We start from the raw sequence: 21,110 nt of genomic DNA on the forward strand, positions 1-21,110 counted from the left end.
TTTTTTTTCTGAGTAACTCTTCCTTCTTCTCCCATAAGGAAAATGGTCATTGAATTTAGAGCCTACCTTAAAGTAAGTATGATTTTATCCCCAACTCCTTAATTAAATAAATCTGTAAAGACCCAATTTCAGCATAAGGTCACACTCTGAAGCCAAAATGATCATTAAATGAAGGGGGAGCAGTACTTAGCCAACTACAGTATCTCCTAACAAATATATCATTAATTTTTGTTATTTGGAGAGGCTATGTAATATGGGCAATTAAGATTCTTATATAGTTAACATTATACAGTTAGTCTTTTATACAGTTAACATCGACATTGGTAAAATTTTTTAGAAGTAGAAATTTAAACTGATCTTCTTTACACTACGAATGAATGCAGGACATATCTAGGTACATGGGCTCAAAACTTCAGGGACCTATAGTTTCAGTAAAGTTGATAAAGCCTAGAATATAGTATATATGTAACAACACAATTCATGTATAATGAAAGGAAAGAGATTGTTTTGATAACAGCTTAACACTTGCAGAGATGATAAATTTTCAAGACATCAGGAAAAGCAAAAATGAGCTAGAAGAATAATAAGAATTACAGTGATTGGGATTGCATTTGTAAACTTGAGAGACCTAACCTCCCTGCCATCCTCTAACTGAAAGGCTCAATACAAGCTCACTTTTCCAAATTAATTTAAATAACAGAAAATAAAATTTGTTATATTGTTATAGATCCAAGGATTCTATAGCCAGTCATGACAAATATGAAGCTGGGAAACACCGAGAATGTTAATACAATCTACATATTCTCCACGGCAATCCAGAAAACAGATAATCTTCAGAACTCCTTATCTTATTCCTACCCAGTAATCCTACACTTTATTTTATATGAGAATCAAAATGCTTTTTATTTTAAAAATTATCTTATAAACAAATATAAATCAGCTTCTATTTTGTAAACATGTTCTGTCTACAAATAAATGTGAAATTAACCAAAATTTGAAGATGTTTTTAAAAAGAGCTTATTTCAAACACACTAATCAGTATATTGAGTTTAAAGTATTAAACAGAGGCCAAATAGTAAGCAACAAAAATTGAGTCATGCTACAGAAAATGTTTAGAGTCATTTTCGACATCAGAAATGCCTTAGTTTTTGTGTTAGTCCATTTTTACACTACTATAAAGAAATGCCCTGGTCTGGGTAATTTATGAAGGTAAGAATTTTAACTTAGTCACACTTCTGCACAGCTCAGGAGACTTCAGGAAACTTATGATCATGGTGGAAGGGAAAGCAGGCACTTTGTTCACAAGGTGACAGGAGAGACAGCATGTGCAAGAGAGCAGAAAATACTGCCTTCTAAAACCATCACATCTTGCAAGAAACCACCCTCACAATCCAATAACCTCCCACCAGATCTCTTCTTCAACACTGGGGGATTACAATTCAAGATGAGATTTGGGTGGATACAAAAAGCCTAACCATATCATTCTGCCCTTGGCCCCTCCCAAATCTCATGTCCTCACATTTCAAAAGCAACCATGCCTTCCAAATAGTCCCCCAAAGTCTTACCTCATTTCAGCATTAAGTTCAAGTCCAAAGTCTTACCCGAGACAAAGCAAATTCCTCCTGCATAGGAGGCTGTAAAATCAAGAACAAGGTAGTTTCTTCCGATATATAATAGGCATACAGGCATTGGATAAATGCACTCATTTCAAATGGGTGCAATTGGCAAAAACGAGGTGGCTACAGGTCCCATGCATGTCCAAAATCCAGTGGGCTGCCATTAAATCTTAAAGCTCCAAAATAATGTTTTTTGATTCCATGTCTCACATCCAGGGAAAGCTGTTGCAAGAGGTAGGCACCAGTGGTCTTGGGTATCTCCTTCACAGGCTTTGCAGGGTACAGCCTTCAGCCCCGGCTGCTTTCATGTCTGGCATTGAGTGTCTGCAGCTTTTCCAGGCACACTTTGTAAGCTGTCAGTGGATCTATTATTCTGGGATCTAGAGGATGGTGGCCCTCTTCTCACAGCTCCATTAGGCAGTGCCCCAGTGAGGACCCTGTGGGGACCCGAAACCTGTATTTCCCTTCTACACTGCCATAGCATAATGAGGACCCTGCTCCTGCAGCACATCTCTACCTCGACATTCAAGCATTTCCATACATCCTCTGACATCCAGACAGAGGTTCCCAAACTTCAATTTTTGTCTTCTGCACACCTACAAGCCCAACACAATGTGGAAGTTGACAAGGCTTGGGGCTTGCAGCCTCTGAAGCAACAGTCCAAGCTATACCTTGTCCTCTTTTAGCCATGATTGGAATCACTGGTATGCAGGGCACCAAATCCCTAGACTACACACAGCAGAGGGGCCATGGACCTTGCCCAGGAAACCATTTTTTTCTCCTAGACTTCTGGGTGTGATAGGAGGGGTTGCCACAAAGGTCTCTGACGTGTCCTAGAGACATTTTCCCCATTGTCTTAGACATTAACATTTGAATTCTTGTTTCTTCTACAAATTTCTGAAGCTGGCTTGAATTTCTCACCAGAAAATAGGTTTTTCTTCTCTGCCATATTTCCAGGCTGCATTTTTTTAAAAAGACTTTTATATTCTGTTTAATATAAGTTAAACAGTTAAAAGACTTTTAAACATAAGTTCCAATTTCAAATCATTTCTCTCACATTCAAAGTTCCAGAGATTGCCAGAACAGAAGCAAAATGCCACCAGTCTTTGCCAAAACATAGTAAGAATCACCTTTATTCTAGTTTCCATGAAGTTCCTCACCTCCATCTGAGACCATCTCAGTCTGGACTTCATAGTCCATAACAATATCAGCAGTTTGGTCAAAACCATTCAATACGTCTCTAAGAAATTCTAAACTTTCCCACATCATAATTTCTTTTTCTGAGGCCTCCAAACTGTTCCGACATCTGCTTGTTACTCAGTTCCAAAGCTGGTTCCACATTTTGGGGTATCTTTATAGCAGTACCTCACTCTCTGCAGTACCAATTTCCTGTATTAGTTCATTCTCACACTGCTATAAATAAACCCAAGATGGAGTGATTTGTAAAAGAAAGAGGTTTAATTGACTCACAGTTCTGCATGGCTGGGGAGGCATCAGGAAATTTACAATCATGGAGAAGTCAAAACAGGCATCTTCTTCACAAGTCATCAGGAGAGAGAGTGTGTGCAAGAGAGAGTAGGGAAAAATGCCTTATAAAATCATCAGATCTCATGAGATCTCACTCACTGTCATAAAAAGAGCACAGGGAAAACCACCCCCATGTTCCAATCATGTCCCACCATGTCTCTCCCTCAGTACCTGGGGATTTCAATTCAAGATGAGATTTGGGTGGAGATATGGAACCTAACCATATCAGTATTCCAGTTCAGAGTGCCATATTCACTAAACAGGTACATATTTTTATTTTGTATTAGTCAACATAGTAGCTTCTATTTGCCATTATGTTGAAGTAACCAGAACTAGATATTCTCCTCTCACTGTAAAGCACAAGAAAACTGCACAAGTTATATTAAAACCTGTTCAACAACAGAGGGAAATAAATAAGTTAGTTTTCTTTTTTTTCTGAAGGTACTTTCATACTACTGTTCATGGAGGGCAAAAGCATACAGATAGTGAAAAGAAGTTTCACTGAGTTGAGGAAAGAGTGTTCAGGGAAGCCAACAGCATTGGAATTTGTAGGACTAAGTACTGGAGATGAAGAAACTATTCAGAGAAAAAGTTTCAGAAATCTTACATGGCCTCTGAGTCTCTGGCTTAATACTAAAGTGTGTATTCATAGAAAAACTCCACAAGCCTGAGCAAAACTATACACCTACCAAGGAATTTTTATTCGTCTGTTCTCACACTGCTGATAAAGACATAACTGAGACTGGGCAATTTACAAAAGAAAGAGTTTTAATGGAATAACAGTTCAACATGAGTAGGGAGGCCTCACAATCATGGTGGAAGGCAAGGAGGAGCAAGTCACATCTTACATGGATGGCAGCAGGCAGAGAGCTTGTACAGAGAAACTCCTGTTTTTAAAACCATCAGATCTCATGAGACTCATTCACTATTACAAGAACAGGAAAGACCTGCCCCTAATTAAGTTACCTCCCATAGTGTTCCTCCTATGACACATGGGAATTGTGGGAGTTACAATTCAAGATGAGATTTGGGTGGGGACACAGCCAAACAGTATCAGATTTATTAGCTAAAGATTCATAGAATATGCCATGCTGGAAATCATTTGAATTCTAACTAACCATAATAGAGAGAAGTCAGTAAGCACCCGGGGAATACAGTAAAAATCCCATAATGTCACCCCTAGTGGTAACTTTAAGTATCATTAGAGTAAAAGCTATGCTAGAAGCATCTTAATAAAGTTTAAAAAATCAAACTTTATAAAAAGCAAGCTGATTTGCAAGAAACAAGTATCAAAAACAACTTTCAATATGATTTAAAGGAACAGCGTAACACTCATATACAAAAACAAAACAAGCACAGTGTCTGGCATTCAGTCAACAAGCGCTATAACAGAAAAGAATCAAGAATGTGTGAATCATAACTGAGAAAAAAAATCAGCTGTAGAAATAGAAATAGAAATGACAGAGTAAATGAAAATATAAAGTAAAGTGCTTCAGATAGTTATCATAAATATACTTAATAATTCAATGGAAAATATATAGCAAAATCATAATTTAAAGCTATAAAATATAGAAAATATAACTTCTAAAGCTGAAAATAAAATAGTTTTTTTGAAAAACTCATCAAATGGAATTAAAAGTAAATAAAACACTACTAAGGAGAAGATTAGTAAACATGGAGACAAATAATTAGCAATTTTTTAGACAGAGAAAGAATGAGAATGCAAAAAAAAAAAAAACAGGAAGATAGTGAATGAAAACTACTGACTGTGAAAAAACACTGAATAGTTCAATGTACATGAAATTCAAGTCCCAGGGTAAAATGTTGGGTGGGGGAAGCATCAAATAATTGTTTAAAAAACAAAGGCTGAATGTATTTCCAAACTTGAGGAAATCTGAAAACTCAGAGATCCAAGAAGCTCAGTAAATTTCAATCAGCATAAACACAAAAACACTACATTAAGACACAGTATAATCAAATTGCTGAAAACCAGTGATAAAGAAAAAAATCTTAAAAATAGCCAGATATGAGAGGCATTACATTGGACAATATCAATAACAATTAGGGTTAACTTGTTACTGGAATAAAGAAACCAGGGACTTAGCAATGCATATCAACCTATATTTTTATATTCAACAAAAATATAATTTATAAGTGATTATAAAAGAATTTTCAGTAAAGAAACATCAAGGGATGCTATCACTAGCTGACCTACACTTCAGGAAATGTGAAAGGAAATTCTTCAGGCTGAGAGAAGATGCTGCATAATGGAAATTCAGATATGCACAGATAAAAGATCACCAAGATAGTAAATGTGTTGGCGCATGTAAAATATTTTCTTTTGAATTTTAATACCATTAAAATTGATTGTGTAAAGCACTAATTGAGTTGATGAATTGAGCAGTTTATAAGATATGCAAAAGGAAAATGTATAAAAACACGAGTACAAAGGTTAAAACAGGGACATCAATGTATATTGTTAAGATTTACATTATATATGAAGGGGTATAATATAATTTGACAGATTTTGATAGTTTAAAAATGCGTTTTGTAAAGTGTATGTTTGTGTGTGTGTGCACATGCACTAAGCTGAAAATAAATTGGGGATTTGTTCCCCATTACTCTTTGATAGTTAAGTGAATATTTTCTGAAAATAGGACACTCAGCTAGACTGTCTATTTGTGTCCCTCAAATTCGTATGTTTAATCTAATACCCAAAATGCTGATATTTGGAAGTGAGGTTTTCAAGAGGGAAGTAGGTCATGTGGGTGGAGCCTTCATGAATGGGACCAGAGTATTCATGAGAGAAAGTGCAGGGATCTCACTAGATCCTTCTGCCATTTGAGAACACAGTAAGAAGGCATGATTTGTGAATCATAAAGTAGACATTTACTAGACGTATAACCTGCTAGTGACTTGATCCTGAACTTCCCAGGTTTCGAAACCATGGGAACAAATGTATGTTACTTATAAGACACCCAGTCTATGATATTTTGTTATAGCAGCCTAAATAAACCAAGATACTCTCTTTCATAAAAACTTTATTTATTAAAATCAGAAAATTTAACAGTGAAACTACAGCTCATACTGTAAATATCCTATGCTTGGGAGATGCATGTGGCTACTATGATTTTTTAACAAATTATTATGTTACAGCAATTAAGAATAGAAAATTAAAAATTATATATTTCATCCACTTATTTCTTTTCCAATTCCCTTCTTTCTATAGACCCAACTTTCTGAACTATATCATATTTTTTCTGTCTAACAAACTTCTTTGCAAATCACATCTACTGGGAACAGATTTATGTAATTTTTGTTGTCTAAGTCTTTATATGTTCTTTACTATTGAAGGACAATTTTGCAGGGTAGAGAATTAATTCTAGGATAGTGGATCTTGTCTCTGAACTTTTTAAATATTTTACTCCATTATCTTCTTTATTCCATGATTTCTAAGACATGTCAGATGTAATTTTTATCTTTTATCTTCTATATGCAAGAAGTTTCCCACTATCCACCCTCTTGCTTTTTTTAGGATTAAAAAAATTGACTTTCCATAGTTTGAATATGATTAGCCTAGGTGTTTTTATGTTTGTTTGTTTTTAGACTTATCTTGCTTTGTGTTCTCTGAACTTCCTGGGTATGTATCTAACTTTCAGATATTAATTTGGGAAATTTTTCAGTTATTAATGCTTTACATATTGCATCTATTCCTCTCTTTCTTCTCCTTCTGGTATTCTATTATAAGTATTTTTGGAGGTTGTTCCACAGTTTTTGGATATTCTGTTCTATTAGTCTTTTTTTTTCTCCTTCTGCTTCAGTTTTGGCAGTTTCAATTGAGTTATACTCAGTGTCGGAGACACTGTCCTCATGTGTATACAGTCAACTAATAAGCCCATCAAAGGCATTCATTTCTGTTAATGTTCTTGACCTTCAAAATTTATTGCTTCCTTCTTATTAGTATTTTTATTTCTCTGTGTATATAGTCCATCTATTCTGGCATACTATCTAATTTACCCCCTAGAGCCCTTTGGAAAGTGATCACAATTGTTTTAAATTAACAGTTTGATGGTTCCAACATCTATGACATATCTGAGTCTAGTTTTGATTTTTGCACTATCTCTTGTAACTGTGACTTTTGCATTTTGGTATGTCTACATTTTTTTCTTCATGACTAGACATGATGTACTGATTAAAAGGTACTGTCATAAATAGGCCTTTAGTAATATGATTATGTCTAAGAAGAGGACGAGCACACTGTAGTCCCATGGTAAAGTCTTAGTTTTCATTGCTGCCTGTTCCTCTGAATACAAAATTTATACATTGTTTTCAGTAATCCCCTCAACCATAGATGGGACAGGATGGCTAGAATGGATTGGAGTTGGGTATTTCCATTCCTTCATGTGGAAGCCTAGCACTGATGAAAACTGAATATTGTCCTTCCCACAGGACATTAGGTTCCAATAAAATTCAGCAGGTTAGGCTCTGGTTTCTGGTTAAATAGTTTCTACTGAGGGCATACTTTGTCAAGAAGAACAGAATGCTTTGGCTTATGTCAAAATGATTCCTTTTTCTTTTTCTTCTCTTGTCTAAAACACAAAGGGAGTCTTTTCTCTGATATTCACTGTGATACCCTAGAAGAGCTCCAGGAGGTAAATCTCACAAAAGTTTGGGGAATGATCTCCTGATGACTGAGTCCCCTCCAGTTTTTATCTCTTGATAAAGAGACTTCAGCAGCGGTTTCCTTGGGGGTTTCTACTCATGGATTACTATGCTAATAAGTTGTTGATTCTCTGTATTTGCCTATCTATCTAATTTTGAGGTAGGAATTTGCCCTGTGACCTTACTTCTCCTCTTAAGTCTTGGGCAGATTTAAGAATAATATCTGAGTTTAGTCTGTTCAGATTTTTACTTGTTACAATGTTGGGGGTGGGTAATTTCTAAGCCTCTGCCATGGTGGACCAATAGCTACAAATATTTTCTTTGCCTTTTGAAAGAATTTTGCTGGATAAAGAATTTTTGCTTGATAATTCATTTTTCTTTATTCTTTTTTTGTTCTGTACCTCACACCAGATAATCTTAATTAAACTATCTTCAAGGTCACTAATTCTTTCTTCAGCCATTCAAACAAATCTGCTAGTAAGCCTAAAGAGTGTATTTAGTTGTATTACTGGCTTCAGAATTTGTAACTTATTCTTTGTGAAGGTAAGTTCTATCTCCTTATTGATGTTCTCTATTCAGTGAGACATCACTCTCATTTTTTTTTTTTTTTTTGCTCTTTAAATATGGTTTTCTTTAATTTTAAAACATGTTTAGTGTAACTGATTCAAAGTGTTTTTCTGGTGAACTCGATATTTGGACTTCCTCAGGAATAGTTCTATTGATAGCATTTCCTTCTGTGATTGGGCTATAGTTTCTTATTTCTCTGAATCTTTTGATAGGGACAGAGGACAAATAAATTCTAGGCAGAAAAGAGCAGGACCCCAACAAAACCTCACCCTCAAGTCAAAAAGCCCGAAACCATGGCCCAAAGTGAGAACTTTTATTCCTGTTTTTCCACCTGAATGTTGTGTTTTCCTAAATTACCCATGGCCCATCCCACCCCCCATCTTGTGCCTATAAAGATGCCAGACTCAGCTGGTAGAGATGAGAAGCAGCTGGACTTCTGGGACTAGGGTTGAATGTCAGAGAGAAGTGGCTTATTGTCAGAGGGACTGCTTGATGGTGTAACTTCAGAGAAGAATCTGACTGGAGATGTCTGGATTTCAGGGAAGATTACCTACCTGCTCCATCCCCTTTATAACTCCACTTCCCATTGAGAGCCACTTTCATCAGCAATAAAATCTCCCACATTTACCATTCTTCAATCCACTTGTGCAACTTCATTTTTCCCAGATGCCAGTCAAGAGCTCAGGAGCCATGGATGTGGATAAAAAGGCTGTCACACTGGCCCTTTGCCCTCACTGGTGGAAGGTAGCCACTGCATATGGAAAGGCAGAGGGAGGGCTCACTGAGCTATTGACACTTCAGCTGTCTGCAGATGGTAGATCTAAGAGAGAACTATAACATGCTCTCTGGTATTTCAGGGTTCATAATTACTGCCCCTAGATGCTGCCACAGGGAGTTTGGTCCTCCTAGCACCCAAAAGTGCTCACCCTGTCTCCAATACCCACTCACCTTCACACTCCCTCCCACAAGGGGTGGGATATAGTGGGTCTGAGTGAGTGGAGTTTGCTCCTCCTGGAACCAAAGCAGCTTTGCTCATGTACTCTCTCCTATGAGAAATTGAGAGCAGTGGGCAAAGTAAATGAGGCACCCTAGTCATAAGTCCTGTGTAGGGGTCAGGGAAATATCCTGCTTCATCTAATGGACATTTTAAATAATGTAACAACTTTGAAAAGAAGACCTCTGGATTTATTGTCTGTACTTTCTGACATTGTTGTTTTATTAGTGACTTTGCTAGACCAATTCTGTAAAGTCTGTAGTCCTTGTCACTATACATATACGTTGGTATACAGTCAATAAAATCTCTGCTTGATTGGCTAAAAATTTAATGGAGATTTACTTGAATGTCTTGAATTAATGTCTGCCAGATGTTGCTAGTAGGTCTTGTGCATGTCATGTGACATGTTTTCAAAGTTCCAGCAGGAAATGCACAACTCTGTCTTAGCCTTCACTTCTTGGTGGTACACAGCCTCAAGATCAGCCATAAGTAAGATATTAGGTCTCTCTAGATATTTCCTGTGTGTTCTCACAACCATAAACTTGCTTTTATATTCCCAAAAATATCTAAGAGTTTTTGAATTTCCCTTTTGGACACTACATCCCTTAGTTTCTCCTTTCAAGTTTTTTCATCTGCCTCCTGTCAGCCAAAACTGATAATTGCTGCCTTAAGCAGCTGTGATGTTAAAATTTTCCATGGACAATTTTCACAGATGCCATAATAATGCTCTTCAGACAGAGTGAGCAGTGATTCAAATAAAAACAAGTCCTGAAAATGGAGCTTTTCAGAGAACTTCCCAAGAGGTCAAATTGTGACAGTTCTCTCAGGCTGAGACTTTTGGGGAGCTCCGTTCCCTTTCTTCTTCCTTTAACATCTTTTAGGCCATTGGTTTATACATGTACTGCATTTGCCTGGTCTTTGGTTTTCTGGGTTACTGTAGACCTGGGGAAAGCAGGGTGGATTTGGGCTTGAAATGACACAAATCTTGCTGTTGTAACTGAGACTTACCATTTTTCCTTGAATAACTGTTTTTTAGTTTATTTCAAGCCTTTTGTTAAGTTTTAGGTGTTTGAAAATGTTAATTTTGATATTTTTGTGAATTTTCTTACTGCTCTTATAAAACTTGGATTTCAGAAGTCTTTATCTGACATTTCAGAATATGCCCTGTCCATCTAACCTAGCATCCTGTTCACAGGAAAAATATTCACTTGCCTCTCAGACAGATACTATTGAAATTAATCTCACAATGTGTGAGAAGGAAGTAGGCAGAAGGAAGTAGGAATGAGTATACTTTATTAAATTGTTTTAATTTTTGATTAATTATAATAATTAACTTGATTAATTATTAATATGAAATATTTTTATGTTCATGGCCTTCTATGGGACTTGAATTATACCACGATACAATGTTGAATAAACCAGGGTAATTTGTTGGAAGAGTGCAGACTTCTTAACAAGATTTGGAACTAACAAACGTTAATATACATTGCAATTGGTGCAATGTATAATAAAAAATATAGCTTTTCTGGGAGGGGGAACATGTGTACCTATTTTGTTTTTGGGCTAGTTCTAGTTCCTTAAACAGTCTTTCAAACTTGAACTGAAGGCTGCATCTCTGTAAATTTTATACAATATATTATTCATAAACAAAGAAAAATGTTCTAATCCAGCAGCAGTTACTAACTTTTTGGGTCAAATTGATGTGCCAAATACTGTCTGCTTTGTCCTTTTTATGCATCTGTTTACCCTACATTATTACTCCAAGCCCAGTTTTTTTTCAGTTTTAAGCTCTGTCACATACTCTTGGTACATCCTGCGCATCAATTATATGTCTTGATATTTCCAGTGAAATATCTGGTCAGCTGATCCTTAAGGTCACTTTCTGATTTTCCAATAGAGAATAAGGCTAATATCTTATCTTTGGAAAGCATTCATCTTCTTTTGACAAAATGGCACAACAATTAAATGCATATTTATTCAAATAAATGTTAAGTTTCACAAGGAACAGTTTGCTTAATATTTTCTAATTAATGAACATACATATCTTTAAGTTACTTCAGCAAAAGTCAAAAGTAGCTTTTAAGACCTAAGTTCTTATAAAAGGAGGACCTCTATGTCTAATATGTAACTACATTTTAATAATAATTTAATGGAGACAACACCTTTTATATGCTTTGTATGGAAACTTCTAGACAAAAAGTGTTTATCAGGTGAACTTTTGTTCTTTATCTGTAAAGTCTACTTAGTGTTGATAATCTTAAATATGTTGTTAATAATGTAATAATGGATTTTTTGAACTTTCAGATGTTAAATTTTGGAAAAGAAAAAAAAAGGTTTAATTATGAATGCCAAGACTTCAAATATTATTTTGTAAATTGAACCCCATTTGATGCTATCACAAACATTAAAATTAGATAAGGAGGCCTAAAATTTTACCACTAGGTGGTTTTTATATGTTTTTAATGTAAGTAGAAGAAGATTAGAATGATATTAAAGTAGACCAAAACAATTTATTCCTTTAAGTTAATTAGAAGATAAAAGGGTTGCACAAGCCAATGAGAGTAAGAAAGTATAAGGAAAAAATATCCTGTACTTTAGAAACCAGTGGTTCTGGGTATGAATCCTGTCTTAATTAATTACAGACGTGCAACTCAGAAAGGCATTTAATATTTCAATTCCTTAAATATCTCATCTGTATAATGTAAATAATTGTTCTTCTCAAGATGATTTTAAAATTAAGAAATAGGTAATATGTATTAAAATGGCATTGTTTCTCATTATATTAGATGCTATTTTTCCTGAAAGCTTGATTTATAAAATATTTAACACCAGTGAATGTAACTTAAGTACAGGACAGAATAGAATTATGGAATCAATCTATTATTTATGTGTCCTGTGAACTCATTATTATCTTGACTTCTTTACAAGGATGGCCATTTTGTTTATGCAGAATGCATGTATGTTATTTCCTTTTTTCCTCTTCAATTCATGTGTTATCATGTCAGTAGCTTTTAGAACAGAGTAGACATCTGTTTTCCCAGAAGTAGCATCCACATGCAAACACACAAGAATATACTACTTTATGAATTCAACCTGAAGTTGAATATTTTGATTTGTTTACCATTGGCAAAACATAACTTTCTATGTTTAAGAAGAATAAATAATAAAATTTATGCTGAATGTCAAATATCTTATGTAGAGCCGCTTTTTGATGTGTTAAGTAGAAAAGAATGAGGAGCATAAGGATTTAATTTCTGTGAAAAAGAAATGTCTGGGTTTTAAAATTAAGAAAGAAAACACGTAGAGAACATGTTATATTTTGCCAAACTTGAAAGGTATGAAAAATTACATGATGTATGTGATGGACAGAAATGTGGTTTATTTTCTATCTCCTAATGTAGTAACACTTTTATGAAAATAAAGGAATGATGCTCTGTACGTATTTTCCAATTTGCCTACTTATCTTAAAATTTGGAATTTTATGACGGAAAGTGGAGCTAACTTTTAGGACAAGGATAAGGCACCTCATCTTCCTTAGCGCTCGCATTACAATCTTGTTTTTGGCCAGGATGAACTACTTAGAAAGCCCCCATGTATGCCAGATCAGTTAGTTCCATTTTCCTCAGCTGGCATACTTGGGGCTTTCTAGGTAGTTTGCTCTCACTGAATCCTCTACTTAGCATACTTTTTTCCTCCCCATTCAACTGTGTGTTGTTTTATGAGCTGTTTGAATATGGAATTATGATTATCCAAAAGTATCAGCATTGTAACTCATTGCTTATTATCTAGGCGGTGATTAATTAACATATTTGTTAAGTAAATATTATACCATACCTTATAGCATATGTCTTAATAAGCAAATCAAGATGATATTGAGTAAACATTTATTTCTTTCCTTGTTATGCATTTTCCATAACAATTTAACAATGAAAATTCTGATTTCCACTGAGTCTATCTTTCAACTCTCACTTTTTATGTTATACTTCTAAATCAAACCTTTAGCATTGCATAAAACTTAAAGTACTTAATAAATACAACGTTCAAAGATCTGTAGTCTAGCTTCTTAGCAATTTCAATAGAAAAGCTGAATTTCATTTATAACTGATAAAATATTGAAAACATCACAAAGTCCTAGTTTCTTTGAAGTTGTAAACAGAAGAGGGTTATAAACTTGTATGAGAAACCATCAAAATATTTACTGTAGAGTTTCCCCAACCTTCATTATTTTTATAGGCCAGAAGGTAGTACTAATAGATTTAAAATTATTATAGCAGTAGTCAAACTAGCGATTATTTTCTTGACCAGTTTTTCAGGTGGTTGCCATATGTTTGGCTTCAATACATATACAGTGTTTGATTTACCTCTATGGCATATCAATCACTTTATAATAAAAAATTTTTCTTAGCATATGTACTAGAGGCACTGAGTGATCAGAAAATTATCCACAAAGAGGTAAGATACAATGTGAAGGTGGGTAATGTGAGTCAAATGAATGAAAGCAAAATTTGGGTAGTTGAGTCCAAAGTGAACTTTTAAAATTCACAATTAACCCAATGTACATAGATTGGAACAATTTCACAGTGAACTGTATATATGATTGCCATTTTGTCCACAAAATAGTAAAGGGTGCTTTTTCTAAGAATAAGGCCATACTCCTATAACTGTGAAACAAATATCAAAATCAAGACATTTAATTTTGATATAGCACATTTTTAATCCATATACTTTATAGTAATATTTTAGTAATTTTTCTAATAATGTCCTTTATGGACATGTTTTTCACAGCCAAGGAGCCCATCTAGAATCATGTATTTCAGGTTTTTTCATATCTGTTTGATCACTTTTTCTCTAGAATAGTCTTTTGACTTTCTTGTCTTATATGAAAGTCACAATTTTGAAGAGTACAGGCCAGTTTTTTTTTTTTAGAATGTCTCTTAGTTTGAGTTTGATATTTCCTAATGACGAGATTCAGATTGTGCATATTGACAGATTATGAATATCAGATACTTGTATTTGGTCCTTCTTGGTGCAACATATAAAAAGGCACATGGTATAGGGGTTTGGTCCATTTCTTATGTTAACTTTGATGTCTTGAATAAAGTGATGTTAGTCAGTTTTTTTATTTTAAGATTACTGTTACTACCATGTGTGAAGGACAAGGGATTCATGAACAGGACATTGAAATGATGTAAATGTCCTAATCTGGATCAAATTTCTACCACTAGTTGAAGTATCCATCTCTAATTGTTATTACTCTTCTAATGTCACCATTTCTTCTGCATTTATTGGTTGACATATTACCATATAGAAAACCGACTTCCCTCCTTCCTTCCTTCCTTCCTTCCTTCCTTCCTTCCTTCCTTCCTTCCTTCCTTCCTTCCTTCCTTCTCTCACTCCCTCCCTCACTTCTCTCTACACACATATACTTTATAATACATTATTTCCATTATTTTTTCATTCTCAAATCTCTCTAGACTTGAACAGTGAAAGTCCATTTGTATTGTCTGCTCAGTCATCACAACACTTTCTCAAGCATGACCTTAAAAATGATGTCAAAAGCCAATATCTGTGGAAAGAATATTGAGACAAAGAAAATAGAAAATTTGGAAAGTTCTTTAGCAGGAAATACATTACATATATATGTGTGTGTGTGTGTGTGTGTATGTGTGTATATATATATATATCTAAAGTTATATATGTGTGTTTGTGTATGTGTATACATATATATATTAAGTATGGTTAATTATATATGTATACACATACACAAACACACATATATAATTTTACAAATATATACAATTTAAAGTAAGAAATGAGTTTAACCAAGGAATGCATATATTTCTTAGGAACATATATTTATTTAAGTTATATATACATATGTATATAATTTCAACTGAGGAACTAGTTTGAATATTTGCAACATTCAACAAATATTTAAATGCATATATTTTACCATATATTTTCAATGATTACTGTTATGATTTGGATCTGTGTCACCATCCAAATCTCATGTCCAATTGTTGTCCTCCAAGCTGGAGGTGGGGCATGGTGGGAGATGACTGGCTCATGGGGGTAGATAGATCCCTTGGGTCTGTTCTCTTGATAGTAAGTTCTCATGAGGGCTGGTTATTTAAAAGTGTGTCGCACCTTCTCCTTCCATTGATCCTGCCCCTGCCATGTAAGTTGCCAGCTTCTCCTTTACATTCAGGATGATCGTAAGTTTCCTGAGCCCTCTTCAGAAGCAGAAGCCACTATGCTTTCTGTACAGCCTGCAGAACTGTGAGAAATAAATCTCTTTCTGTATAAATTACCCAGTCTCATGTATCTTTATAGCAGTGTGAAAATAGACTAATACAAAATAATTGGTACCTAAGAGTTGAGTGTTGCTGTAAACATACCTGAAAATGTGGAAGCAAGGTTAGGACTGGATAATGGGCAGAAGTTGGAAGATTGTGGAGGGATCAGAAGAAGACAGGAAAATGAGGGAAAGTTTGGAACTTCTGAAAGACTTGTTAAATTGTTGTGACCAAAATGCTGATAGTGATAGAGATAGAGATGGTCAGTCTGGTGAGGTCTCAGAAAGAAATGAGGAAAAGACTGGGAACTGAAACAGAGGTCACCTTTTCTTATATGACTTGGGGGCATTGTGCCCTTGCCCTAGAGATTTGTGGAACTTTGAATTGGAGAGTGATAATTTAGAATATCTGAATCATCAGCAAAGGAATTTTTTTAAGGGAAAAAAGAAAGGAAGAAAAAGAAAGAAAAGAAGAAAAAGAGAGAGAAAAGAATAAAAGAGAGAAAGAAAGAGGAAGAGAAAGAAGGAGAGAGAATGGGAATCTTGCTTTATTGCCCAGGCTAGAAGCAGTCTAAAAATGGGTATCAGCAAAAGAATTTCTAAGCAACCAAGCATAAAGATGTGGCCTGGCTGCTTCGAACACACTATGCTCATATGTGTGAGCAAATAAATTATATAAAATTCAGACTTATATTCGACGGGAAAGCAGAGCATAAAAGTTAGAAAAATTTGCAGCCCAGCCATGTGGTAGAAAAGAAAAACACATTTTCTGGGAAGAAATTCAGGCCAGCTGCAGAAATTTGCATAAGTAAAGCAGAGCCAAACATTAATAGCCAAGATAATAGGAGGTCTGAAGGTATCTCAGAGACTTCTGTGGTAATCCCTCCAATCACAGGCCCAGAGGCTTGGGAGGGAAGAATGATATTCTGGGCCAGGCCAGCCCTGCTATTCTGTGCAGCTTTGGGACACTGCTCTCTGCATCCCATCTGCTCCACTTCCAGCCATGGCTCCAAGGGCCAAGGTAAAGCTTAAGCCACTGCGTTAGATGGTGCAAGCCATAAGCTTTTGTGGCAACCATGTGGCATTAAGTCTGCAGGTATACAGAATGCAAGAGTTCAGGTTGGGGAGCCTCTTCCCAGATTTCAGAAGATTTATGGAAAAGCCTGCATGTCCAAGCGGAAGCCTGCTGGAGGGGCAGAGACTACCTCTGCCCTTCTAGTAGAGCAGGGAACCTCTACTAGAGCAGTGTGGAAGGGAAATGTGGGGTTGGAATCCCCAACTTGGACCCTGCCTCTTGGGGTGCCCACAAATGGTAGAACCGCTGATAGCTTGCACCAAGTGCCTGGAAAATTTGCAGGCACTCAACACCAGCCCAGGAGAGCAGCCATGGGGGTTGACCCCTGTAAAGTTACAGGGGGCAGAGCTTCCTAAGGCCTTGGGAGCCTATCCCTTGCACCAATGTGTACTGATAATAAGGCATGGAGTCAAAGGAGATTATTTTGTATATTTAAGATTTAATGACTATCCTGTTTAGTTTCAAATTCATATAGTCTGTAGCCCCTTTCTGTTGGTTTATCTCTTTCAGAACAGTAGTATTTAACCCACATGCCTATACCTCCATTGTATTTTGGGAGTAACAAACTTGTTCTTGATTTTACAGACTCTTAGACGGAAGGGACTAGACTTGTCTTAAATGGTACTTTGGACTTTTGAATTAATGCTGTAATAAGTTATTACTTTGGAGAATGTGGGTAAGTCATGATTTTATTTTGCAAGGTGAGAAGAACATAAGATTTGGTGGGATCAGGGGCAGAAATATATGGTTTGGATCTGTATCCCTTCCCAAATCTCATGTTGAATTGTAAACCTCAGTGTTGGAGGTGGGCCTGGTGGATAGCGATTGGCTTATGGGGCTGGATATCCCTCTTGGTGTTTTTGTCATCATAATAAGTGAGTTCTCATTAGAACTTGTCATTTAAAAGTGTGTGGCACCTCCCCTCCCTTGACTCTTCACCCTTCTCCTGCCATGTAAAATGCTTCCTCCTGCTTTGCCTTCGGCCATGATTGTGATTTTTCTGAAGCTTCTCCAGAAGCAGAAGTAGCTATGCTTCCTGTACAGCCTACAGAACCATATGCCAAGTAAACTTCTTTTCTTTATAAATTACCCAGCCTCAGATAATTCTTTACAGTGCTGCAAGAATGGATTAATACAATTAATAAAGCTAAACAAGTATGTACTATATTAGTCATTAATTTTTATGTAATAAATTACCCCAAAGTCAATTGTAAAAAATTACAGGCTTTTACTACCTTCTGGTTTTCATGAATCAGGAATTTGAAAGCAGTGTTGCTGGGTGTTTTTTGCTCTAGGGCTCTCATGGAATGCAATCTAAGCATCAGCTAGTCCTACGATCATCTCAGGCTTGGATGATAATCTGTAAAGCCTACTCACATGACTGTAGGAAGGATTTCCAAAAATCTACTTTGAGGTTACTCATTTGGTCTTCACTAGAGAACTATATTTACTGGCTTATTCCATAAATAAGTAATCAAACAGAGGAAGAAAAATCACCCAAGGTGTATTAGTCCATTTTCATACTGCTGATAACGGCATACCTGAGACTGGGCAATTTACAAAAGAAAGAGGTTTATTGGATTCACAGTTCCACATGGCTGGGGCAGTCTCACCATCATGGCAAAAAGTGAAAGGCACATCTTATGTGGCAGCAGACAAGAGAGGAGAACTTGTGCAGGAAACTTCCATTTTTAAAACCATCAAATCTCATGAGATTTATTCACTATCATGAGAACAGCACGGAAAGTCCCACCCCATGATTTAATTATCTCCCACCAGGTCCCTCGCACAACATGTGGAAATTGTGGAAATTACAATTCAAGATGAGATTTGGGAGGGGGCACAGAGCCATACCATGTAATTCAACCCCAGCCCCTCCCAAATCACATGTCCTCACATTTCAAAACCAATCATGCCTTCCCAACAGTCCCACAAAGTCTTAACTTATTTCAGCGTTAACTCAAAAGTCCACAGTCTAAAATCTCATCTGAGACAAGGCAAGTGTCCTCCACCTATGAGCCTGTAAATCAAAAGCAAGTTAGTTACTTCCTAGATACAGTGGGGGTGCAGGCATTAGGTAATACAGCTGTTCCAAGTGGGAGAAATTGGCCAAAACAAAGGAGCTCCAGGCCTCATGCAAGTTTGAAATCCAGCAGGGCAATCAAATCTTAAAGCTCCAAAATGATCTCCTTTGACTTCACATTTCATATCTGGGTTAAACTGATGCAAGAGGTGGGTCCCCATGGTCTTGGGAAGCTCCGTCCCTGTAGCTTTGCAGGGTACAGTCTCCCTCCCAGTTGTTCTCATGGACTGATATTGAGTGTCTGCAGCTTTTCTAGGTGCATGGTGTAAGCAGTAAGTGGATCTACCATTTTGGGTCTGGAGGACAGTGGCCCTCTTCTAACAGCTCTACTAGGTGGTGTCCCAGTAGGGACTCTGTGTGGAGACTCTGGCCCCACATTTCCCTTCCACACTGCTCTAGCAGAGGTTCTCTGTGAGAGCCCTGCCCCAGCAGCCGACTTCTGCCTGGGCATCCAGGTGTTTCCATACATCCTCTGATATCTAGGCAGAGGTTCCCACACCCCAATTCTTGACTTCGATGTACTTGCAGGCTCAACACCACATGGAAGCTGCCAAAGCTGAGACATGAACGCTCTGAAGCCAGGACCTGAGCTCTACATTGGCCTCTTTCAGTCATGGCTGGAGCAGCTGGAATGCAGGGTTCCAAATCTCTAGGTTGTACCTAGCACAGGGACCCTATTCTATGTCTGTGTCTATGTGTATATGTTGTTTAGCTCCCACTTACACATGAGTCAACTGAACATTATTTTAAATGAAAGAGCTCAGATATAAATTAGTGCCTGGCATCTTATAGTAGGAATAGGCAATGAGGAAGAATCAACAATAGTGATCACTTCTGGAAAATGAGTTTAGACAGGGAATAAGTACAAGAGATTCACATGAGATGATTGGAATGCCCCTCATCTCAAAATTTGTGTAATAGGACAACTGGTATATACATACATATTCATTTTAGATTAATGTTTAAAATTAGTGAACTTCACACAGTTTGCTATACATAAATTATAACACTTTAAAAATATGAAATATTTTTATTTTGAAAAGTATTTTTTTGTCATTTACAAAGATAACGTTCATAGTACGCCTCTAAAAGGGGTGCATAAATTGAAACTCACTTAGTGAGTTTATATAAACAGAGAAGAGTCAAGGTTTGGTATTGTGGAGGAAAGTTCCCCAAATTGAAAAATTCGTACATAAAATCATTCCCCAAATTTGACAGCAGCCTTAAAAATGTACATAATGCTGCCAATTATGAGTGTTGAAACAAAGAAAGTTCTTAACAAATCCCTTATTTGGTAACCTACTTAATGACTGTTTTTCTGAATAAAATATGTAGAATAAAAATATATTTGTCTTAATTGTTTTGGGCTGCTGTCACAAAATGCCATGAACTTAGTAGCTTAAAAAACAACAGAAATTTACTTCTCACAGCTCTGGAGGCTGGAAGTCCAACATCAATTTGTTGGTAGATGTCCGATCTGGTGCAGATCTCAATCATAGTAGGGGACTTTTTGCTGTGGAATCTCTCTCAGGCTTCTTTTAAAAGGGCACTAATCCAGTGAGGGCACTGATTCAACAGCATGAGGATTAGGATTTCAACATAAACATTTTAGGGGGGACAAAAGCATGCAGACCATAGCAACAGACATAACAGCATTTTGATTATTATTTAAAAAGAATGAAATAATAATTGCAAAGCTTGATATATGAGAACTATGAATTTTGCCTCTTGTAAGTCAGTGGTCTTCCTCTCACTCCTAAGTCTATTTATATCTACATTTCTTTTGTAAAATTTATAATTTCTAGCTCTTGGAATAAAAAAAAATCTTACCTGCTTTCACCACAAATACTGGAATGTGTGTACCTCTCAGTGAGGAAGCTTGTAGACTCAAATCTTAGCTTTCTCCAGCCGCTTCTACTCTACTATTTCCAGGCAGTAGGAAGCAGAATCTAGAATCCTAGAGTCTTCCAGAATCTCTAGGCCACAGTTAGAAAACAAAGAACCAGCATTGAAGTTTGGGGAGGTTTTCCAAAACTGAGTTTTTTGGCATGAGAAGATCAGGGTCATATTCTCTTTCCTTTCTCTCTTCCCAACCTCAGCTATCCTTTGCAGTCTTTGAAGGATTAATTGATGTGGTAAATTTCTTCACTTTGAGCTCACATTCCCCCTAGCCCTTTAGCTTACTCTGAGATTAATTCCCTAAATTTTGGTCATTGATAAATAAAAACGCACCTGTAGGATGTCCAAAAAATCTTTCTTTTATTTGTAAGCATAACTGGAAATTTGCAATT

General features: G+C 36.3%; 1 long non-coding RNA gene across 1 annotated transcript in view; it reads right to left on the reverse strand.

Moving 5' to 3' along the window:
* The window catches only part of LOC118152344 (uncharacterized), a 92,930-nt gene extending 72,190 nt beyond the window's left edge, over positions 1–20,740 (reverse strand). Inside the window, exon 1 of the long non-coding RNA XR_004741028.3 lies at positions 20,650–20,740. This is a non-coding gene — a long non-coding RNA (uncharacterized LOC118152344). The remainder of the gene's footprint in view (positions 1–20,649) is intronic.
* Positions 20,741–21,110: the final 370 nt, after the last annotated feature.

This window comes from Callithrix jacchus, chromosome 3, assembly GCF_049354715.1.
Source record: "Callithrix jacchus isolate 240 chromosome 3, calJac240_pri, whole genome shotgun sequence".
Taxonomy (NCBI): Eukaryota; Metazoa; Chordata; class Mammalia; order Primates; family Cebidae; genus Callithrix; species Callithrix jacchus.